Source organism: Camellia sinensis, chromosome 9 (genome assembly GCF_055761805.1).
Source record: "Camellia sinensis isolate YWXY chromosome 9, ASM5576180v1, whole genome shotgun sequence".
NCBI classification, from domain to species: domain Eukaryota; kingdom Viridiplantae; phylum Streptophyta; class Magnoliopsida; order Ericales; family Theaceae; genus Camellia; species Camellia sinensis.
This window is the reverse complement of record NC_138969.1, coordinates 4590385-4599203: the sequence shown is the minus strand read 5'-3', so window position 1 is coordinate 4599203 and position 8819 is coordinate 4590385.

Here is an 8819-nt window from a genome sequence, read left to right as displayed (position 1 = left end):
AATTACTTTATTAGCCAATAGAATTATTTTTAAATATTTTTAAAATCACAAAAATTAGCAATTGTAGAATGAGACTTTGGAGCTTTCACAAGCTTTCTCATTAGAAACTCATTTTTCCTTCTATAATGCTAGCGGTAACCCGTGTGATGCACGGAAAAGTAGACTATATATATTTGTGTGATAAATAAATCATCTTAATTATAAATTATATCTTAATAGCGACAAGCCATAATATTAAGCCATCTAGGTAGATGTTAACAATAATTAACCCACAAAATTTTACAATAAAATTTGATATGCATAAGAAATTATTAATTATAAAAATTGTTGAGAATAATAGTATCACAATCACTTGATAACATAAATAACTTGTATCAAACTAAACAAAACATTAAAAGAAAGAAATTCTATAAGTTCAAAAAGTTATCATAAATTTACTTGGACTTTTAAATCAGTGGTGTATACTATTATTGTGGGATCGAATTATGAATAAATATCAACTTTTAATTATAATTTATAAGTAGTTTTTAAAAAAATTTAATCTAAGTTTGTTGCCTTGCTTATAAAAAGAACTTCTCAAACAAATCATTAATTGATTATATTAGCAACTCTCTATCTTTGATTTCCTCTATTAATGACACACTCATATCATATCAAAGTATAAATCATTCTCCATAGTTTGAATAATACTTGCATAGTTCCTACGTCATTTTAAAAAAATTAATCAAGATAAGAATGTCATAGTATTATAAAAATTATATAAGAGAATAGTTTTAATCCATTTTATTTAAAAAAAATGATAAAAAATTATTTGAATTGTACTTGAAAAAATATAACAAATGATAGCTTTAATCATTATATACCAAAAAAAAAATTATATCGGTTACTCAACGAAAAAATAGTCAAATACAAATAGAGTCATGAACATTGAATTAAATCATATGGATTCTAAATTGATAGTATAATCTAACAAATCAACTAATAATAACATAGAGATATTGACAAATATGTAGTACTTTCCTATCATCTTTGTATTATATTCATTAATTTCATATATTATATAAAAGTTTTATTCGTCTCGATCCTTCAATAAAATAAGGATCAAGAAAACAAATTTGATAAGAAATTGATTCTAAACTTAATTATTGAAAAAACAAAAATTTCAAAGAGAGAATTTAGAGATGAGATTGAAGAAATATTATAACGAATGACAGCCTTATAAAAAAATTTTAAAAAAAAAAACATAACAATGATCTAATGCAAATTATTTTTAATAACTAATAGAAAGACTCTCAAATTATTACATTTTATAAACATAGTGAAGAAAATTAATTTTGTGAGATTTTGTGCTACTTTCTCCCATGTAGCCTTTATTATTTCATTATTAATACTATTCTCATTCAGAGCAATAATTTTTTTTTTTTATAATCTTTATCATTTGGTAGATAATAACGAATAATAAAAATTATCAAGAGAAGGTTAAGAATTTAATAGGAAATAAGAAGTTATAGATAAGAGCATTTCATTGGATAAAAAATTTAAAATAAAAAAAGATAATATGCATAGGAGAAAAAAAAATGAGTAAATCAAAATAAAGATTTATATATATATGTTTTTTATAGATATATAGATTAACAAATCATATCTTTATCTAAATTTTATTATTTTAATTTTTTGAAAATCAATTATTTAATCTTCATTTTTATCTATAGGCCACGAAATTAATCTTTATAAATTAATTATCAATTTTTATATGTTTATTTATCTATAAGTCATGAAATTATTTTTTTAAAATAATTTTTAAAATTTTTATCTTTATCTATTAGTCATGAAATAAATTTTTATAAATTATTTATGAATTTTATATGTTTATCTATAATGAAATTAATTAAAGTATGAAATGAGGGGGGGGGGGGGGAAGAGAGTAATTTTGTTTTTTTTTTTTTATAAAAAAAATCAATTATTTAATCTTTATCTTTATTTGTAGGCCATGAAATTAATTTTTATAAGTTATTTATCAACTTTTATTTGTTTATTTATGGGAAGAAATTTTAAATTATCTATAAGTTATGAAATTAATTTTTTTAAATTAATTGTTCATTTTTTATCTTTATCTATAGATTATAAAATTAATTTTCAGTTTTTATATGTTTATCTATATGGAGGAATTTTGAAATTCAAATCTTTATCCATAAGTAATGAAATTAATTTTAATTTTAATTAATCAAACAAATAAAAAATGAAGAAAAATAGAAAACATGAAAGGCAATCAAAGAAGGTTGTCATGTAGGAAAGAGAGTGTTTTAAAATTATGAGAATTTAGGAATAAATATTTGGAGGCTTTTGACAAAACAACTACATTTGGTTATATATATAGTATAGATATAGATAGATATAGATTTATGTTAGGTGTATCTAAAAATTTTAAAAATTTCTTAGAATATTAAAAAAATTAGTAAAAACAAAATAATACAAAAAATAAAAAAAAATTAATTTTCTAAGTAAAAATATACAAGAATGTGAGAGATTAAAATAAGTAAAAATATCAAACCTAAAATAAATAAGTAAAATATAGAGTGAAGCACCAATAAATTTCAAAATATGATATTGTCAACTGTTTAGTCCTCTTTTTTTTCTTATGAACCCAAAAATTTCGTTAAAGTGAAAATTACATAAAAAGGTAGTGACTTACATGTTTGAGTTTAATTTTTTAGAGATAAAAGTGGATTTCTCAAAATGTAAAACTACACATTTGGGCCATCTGCAATGTAGATGTTTGGGCAAATTATACTAACAATCCTTATAGTTTGGGACTTGTGTCACTTTAGTCCCTGACTTTTTAATTGTGACACATTTGACCTTGAATTTTGAATCTTGTTCCAAATAAAGATAATTGAAAATACCATTGTTTAATTTTAAGAGCAAAATCGTTAATTTAATAAAATATAAACTAATTTGATAAAAATAAATATCAAAAATTTTTTTTTAATTTTTTAAAAATTATTTCTATCCACTAAAGATAAAATTATGTAAAATTGATCAAAATTAATAAAAATTACATGATTAATTTTTAAAAATTAATTTTACATGATCATCATCCAAACACATAATAAAAATTAATTTGGTAAAAAAAAATAAATGTCTAAAAGATTTATCAAATTTACATAATTTTATCTTTAGTGGCTAGAAATAATTTTTAAAAATTCAAAAAATATTTTTTTAATATTTATTTTTGTCAAATTAGTTTATATTTTATCAAATTGACAATTTTACCCTTGAAAAATCTAATGATATCTTCAATTGTCCATATTTGAAACATGATTCAAAATTCATGGTCAAATGTATCACAATTGAAAAGTCAGGGACTAAAGTGATACAAGCCTCAACCTATAAGGACTATTAGTGTAATTCACCCTAGATGTTTTGAATTTTTTCTCATTCTGGAACAAATCTCACATTACGAATAAAAACGTAACACTCTAATATAACACTCCAATAATATAACACTTTAATACGGTTCGTTTGGGATGTGGATTGATTTTTTGACTTTTTAGTTATTTTAGCCTGGGCTAAAAAGTCTCGTTTGCGATGAGCTTTTTGGTTTTTTTGACTTTGTAAGAGAAAAAATGAAATGATTATGGTTTGGATGTAATATCTTGTCTTATTGGTTTTTTAGCCTATTTTGTCATTTTATGACTATTTTAGCCCAAGATTGGGATGCCAAATGAAGGCAATGTATCAAACTAAAAAACTCTATGATATACTTTTTCCAAACGTAATAACGTAAGACAAAAAAAATCTTTAGTGTACTTTTTTCAAACATAACACTACAATGCAATACAAAAAAAAATTTAGTGTATTTTTTTTTCAAACGTAACACTCCAATCAATGTAATCTCAAACATAACACTCTAATGTAACACACACAAAAATACTAAAAAACTTTTTAGTGTATTTTTTTTAAACGTAATACTTACAGTTTGAAATTATACATTTGTCCAAAATTTACTAAGGAATATTTGTACTCTTTTTTGGAATGGTTTGCAGAATCCCACATCCTTTTTTTTTTAAGTGTACAATGGAGTGTTACATTTAGGAAAAGTACACTAATAATTTTTTTGTGTTACATTAAAATGTTACACTAAGAAGTTTTGTGTGTGTTACATTAGAGTGTTACACTATGAAGTTTTTTTAAAATATTATATTAGAGTGTTACGTTTAGAAAAAGTATACTAAGAATTTTTTTTGTGTTATATTAGAATGTTACACTAAGGCACCGTTTGGGAAGAAGTTGGTTGGGCTTTTTTGGCTATTTTAGCCACAAAAAACAAAATAGGCTATTTTAGCCATAACAAACAAAACATCACATCCAACCCATAATCATTACACTCTTCTCTCACAAAAAAAGTTAAAAAAGCCAAAAAGCCCTTCCCAAACCAAGCTTTTTAGCCCAGGCTAAAATAGCCAAAAAATTCAAAAAGCCAAAAAGCCAACCCACTTCCCAAACGGAGGCTAAGGAGTTTTTATGGAGTGTTATATTGAAGTATTACATTTGGAAAAAAAAGTACACTAAGGGAGTTTTTTTGTGTATTACATTAGAGTATTACACTAATTTTTTTTTTTTGAAGTGTTATATTTGAGTGTTACATTGAAGTATTATAGTTTAAAATTATACATTTGACCAAAACTTACTAAATAGTTTTTATACTCCTTTTGAAATGTTTGAAAAATCCCACGTCTTTTTGGAAGGTTTGGAACATTTTTTTACTAATTTTGAAATGTTTTCCAAATAAAAAAGATTTTCATATAAAAATTAATCCAAATTTGATTCACATACATAGTGTACTTTACATTTCTAGCACAAAAGAAAAAAATAGAAGGAAACATAATAGAAATAAAGGCATAACCATAAATCTAATTTTCAAATAATATATTAAACACGCATTTTCAAAATTAATGGAACTAATTGGTCTATAAGAAAATCCTTATAACTAAATTGATCACCATTTTTTTAAGATGGGATTTATAGGTAAATTTTTCAAAAATTTAACCTTAAAAAAGCTAGGTCCATAGAATTAGAGCATACAAAGTGCCAAAATATATATATATGCACCATGACTGAAATGTTTCGCAGTATATTTAAGCTACAAATTGCAGTTTCTATGCACCAAACATTTGTGATTCACTTTTGATTATGAAAAATGTTAACCAAACATATTTTTAATATAAAAATCATAGAGAATACTGTATAATTATGATTCATAATAAAGGATTTTTTATTATTAAATAAATAATTTGTGTTATTAATAAATATATAAATAAGTCATATTATTATTGTACAACTTTAGTGCAGGGCAAAGAACCATAGCCATGGCAGTTCTGTCAACAACACAAACACTTCAAAGCAGAAATAGAAAGTGTAGCATTCCTTGGAAACCCAGTCAAGAAATATATGTTTACCATAAATAAATAAATAAAATTAATAATCAAAATCTAATCCAATCTCCACAGACACAGCTTTTCTATCCTTCTCAATTTACACAGTGTTTCCATATTACACTCTCTCTCTCTCTCTCTCCAAATCACATTTTGGTTTGTTTGCAGTGTTTTGCTTCTATAACTGCTCACTAGTCTCCTTTGCTAATCAAAACAAGAAGAACAAAAAACTGAACAAATAATATGTACTTCAACCACATACAAGCATTCCTATCAAAACTCTCTCTCTCTCTCTCTCTCAGGTATAACCCCATTCTTCTTCTTCTTGTTCCTTCTATGTTTCCGCTATTGTTGTTGTTCTTCTCTCTTTACATATAGAACCCCCCCCCCCCCCCCCCCCCCCCCGATTCTTTCATCGATGCAATAAACTATTTTATATAAAAAAAATAACATAAAAATTATTTGGGTTTTCTTTCATTGTATTTTCATTTGATTTCAGAGCATTGCCACATAATCTGGGCCATTTCAGGCGTTTACAGAGGTGGCATATTGAAAAAGAGCTTATTATTTGATGTTAATATAATATTGCTAATTGTTTAGATATAGATGCTTTCTCTTTTCACTTTATTCTTTCGGTGGTGATTACCAATCATCCTTTGGTATCCAATGTACATTTCCTCTCTCTATAAAGAGAGAGTTCACTCTTGTAAAGATATAACACATAATAGACAGAAACTATTTTTTGCTCTCTAGCTTCTCTCATTCATTGCTCTCTAGCTTCTCTCTCAAACTAAACTTACATGGTATCAGAGCACATCAACCTGTGCGAAATTTTCTCCTGAGTCCAACGGCACCAAGCCCGTTCTCAGAAAAGCCAACACGCGCCCACACGCGCCACCCTTAGCCTCTGCGCGTCAACACGACCGCCACCACTCTCACACGCGCCCACACGCGCCAACTCCTGTCGCTCACTTCCGCCACGCGCCCACACGCGCCCACACGTCCGCGGCTCCCATACGCCGCGCCTGCTACCATACGCGTACCGTGCGCCGCTTTGCTAGTGTGCACCCGCGTGCGCCAAACCAGCTACCGTGAGCCGCGCCTGCGCCTGTCTGCTAACGTGCGCCGTTGCCTTCCTGCTAACGTGCTCCTCCCTGCACTCTGCTAACGTGCGCCGCTGACATCATTGCTGACATCATCTCTGTCCAGCATACCTTTCCTTGCTATTTTCGACCTTCCGGACTCACTGGTACACTCTGTTTTACCTAATTTTGCTCCTACGGATCTATTTCTATTACTTTAACCCTACTCAACTAGTATTATGGATCGTCATGATGCCTCCCATCCCATTTCCGTCATTTTAAATGGTTCAAACTATGTTCTGTGGGCCCAAGCTATGTCCTCTTTCCTCAAAGGCAAGAAGCTCTGGCGAATTGTCACCGGGGATGTGGCTAAACCAGTAAAAGACAGTGCCACTACTGAAACTCCTGTTCATACTGCTACATATGAAGACCGACTTGAGGAATGGGACAGTAAGAATTACCAAATCATTACCTGGTTTCGTAATACCTCTATTACCTCTATCAGTCTTCAATTTGGCCGCTTTCAGCTTGACTCTGTAACTACTCCTGCGAAAGACATCTGGGAGTTTTTGAAAGAACGATACCAGACTACTGGTCTTGCCCATCAATATCAACTTCAGAACCAACTTCACCGCATGCGCCAAGAATCCACTCAGTCCATTAATGACTTCCTTTCTCAAATGTACTCTGTTTGGGATCAGCTTGCTCTTTCCGAACCAGCATGGCATGACCCCGAAGATGCCGTTTTATTTACTATCCATCGCAACCAGCAAAGGTTGGTGCAATTTCTCATGGCTCTTACCTCATCCTTTGAGCCCGTACGTGCCTCTCTGCTTCATCGCCATCCATTGCCCACTCTTGAACAAGCAATTTCTGAGTTGCTATCCGAGGAGACTCGTCTCGGTACTCTTCAAACTCATCATGTGGACTCTGTTCTTGCCACTCCTCCGTCCCGGCCATCATTTCCCCAGCGGACTACTGCTTGCCTCTACTGTCAGAATCGGGGCCTTCCTTCAACCCATCTCCTGGTCCATTGCCCCGTCAGATCCTGCCGTTACTGCAACAAACTTGGTCCTGGTCATCTGCAACAGGATTGTTTTCGCAATCCCTCTCGCTCATCCTCCAATAGCCACTCCTCTCGCGGTGGCTCTTCCCGGGGAAACTTTCACCGTTCCGGCAATCAGTCTCATCACACTGCTGCTGCTGCTTCCGGGAATCAGTCTCATCCCACTGACACTGCCACCTCTGCCGGGTTCTCTGAGTCCCCTACTCCATCTACCCCTCGCTTTTCTCCAACAGATGTAGAGGCCATGCTCAAACAGCTTCTCTCCCCATCTGGTACACCTCCTCCTACTGCTTTGTCTGTCATTCCAGGTAACTCTTCTTGGTATTTTGACTCTGCCTGTTGTAATCATATGACCTCTAGTTCTACTATTTTTTCTTCCTTATCTTCCTCTCCTCATATTCCCTCAATACATACTGCTGATGGTTCTCTCATGTCTGTTAGTCATGTTGGTACTGTTTCCACCTCTTCTTTATCCATACCTCACGTTTATCATATCCCTGCTCTTACCTTAAACCTTATTTCCATTGGTCAATTATGTGAACTTGGTCTAACTGTCACCTTTTCTGCTACTAATTGTTTGGTACAGGACCCTCAGACAGGGCAGACTATTGGGATCGGCCGTAAGCATGGACGTCTCTATGAACTCATTCACCTTCATGTTCCTGCCTCTCCTCAAATTGCTGCACCTACATCTCCTTCCTCATTATCTCCCTTTCATCTTTGGCATTGTCGCTTAGGGCATATTTCTGTTAATCGCTTAAGGTCTTTGGTTTCTAGTGGACAGTTGGGTCATGTAATTCCCGATAATTTCGATTGTATACCCTGTCAACTTGCCAAACAACCTGCTTTATCATTTAATAAAAGTACTTCTGTTTCTCTTGCACCTTTTGATCTTATACATTCGGACATTTGGGGACCCTCACCTACTACTACTATGGGGGGATCCCGCTATTTTGTTGTTTTTATTGATGATTTTTCCCGGTTTACTTGGCTTTTTCTCATGAAACATAGGTCTGAATTGAAACACATTTATTATCGTTTTGCACAAATGGTCCACACCCAATTCTCCAAAACCATCAAAATTTTTCGCTCTGACAATGCTATGGAATATCGGGATTCAGATTTTCTTTCCTTTCTTCAGCATCATGGTACATTGCCTCATCGTTCCTGTGCTGGCACATCCCAGCAAAATGGCCGCGCTGAACGGAAACATAGGCATATTCTTGACACTACTCG